The sequence below is a fragment of the Bison bison genome, unplaced genomic scaffold, assembly GCF_000754665.1.
Source record: "Bison bison bison isolate TAMUID 2011002044 unplaced genomic scaffold, Bison_UMD1.0 scf7180017864535, whole genome shotgun sequence".
Taxonomy (NCBI): domain Eukaryota; kingdom Metazoa; phylum Chordata; class Mammalia; order Artiodactyla; family Bovidae; genus Bison; species Bison bison.
In genome coordinates, this window is record NW_011495084.1 from 5328283 (window position 1) to 5329153 (window position 871).

Sequence of the window (871 nt, forward strand, 5' to 3'; positions counted from 1 at the left end):
AAGAAGGCTGAGCGCCAAAGAATTGATACTTTTGAACTGTGGTGTTGGAGAAGACTCTTGAGAGTCTCTTGGACTGCAAGGAGATCCAACCAGTCCATTCTGAAGGAGATCAGCCCTGGGATTTCTTTGGAAGGAATGATGCTAAAGCTGAAACTCCAGAACTTCGGCCACCTCATGTGAAGAGTTGACTCATTGGAAAAGACTCTGATGCTGGGAGGGATTGGGGACAGGAGGAGAAGGGGACAACAGAGGATGAGAAGGCTGGATGGCATCACCGACTCGATGGACGTGGGTTTGATTGAACTCCGGGAGTTGGTGATGGACAGGGAGGCCTGGCATGCTGCGATTCATGGGGTCGCAAAGAGTTGGACATGACTGAGCAACTGAACTGAACTGATTTTTGTGTCAACCATGTGGTGATGTCCATGTGTACAGTCTTCTCTTGTGTTGTTGGAAGAGGGTGTTAGCTATGACCAGTGCATTCTCTTGGCAGAACTCTATTAGCTTTAGCTAACTCTGTACTCCATTCTGTACTCCATTCTGTCCTCCTTCATTCTGTACTCCAAGGCCAAATTTACCTGTTACTCCAGGTTTTTTTTAGTCTCCCAGTCAATTAGCCACGTTGAAAGTGCTCAGTGATTTTTTTTTTTTTTTTGATCATAGCACCAAATTGTGTGTACTCATTCTCTCAATCATATCTAACTCTTTGCAACCCATGGACTATGGCCTGCGAGGCTCCTCTGTCCATGGGAATTTCCAGGTAAGAATCAGATCAGATCAGATCAGTCACTCAGTCGTGTCTGACTCTTTGTGACCCCGTGAATCACAGCACGCCAGGCCTCCCTGTCCATCACCAACTCCCAGAGTTCAC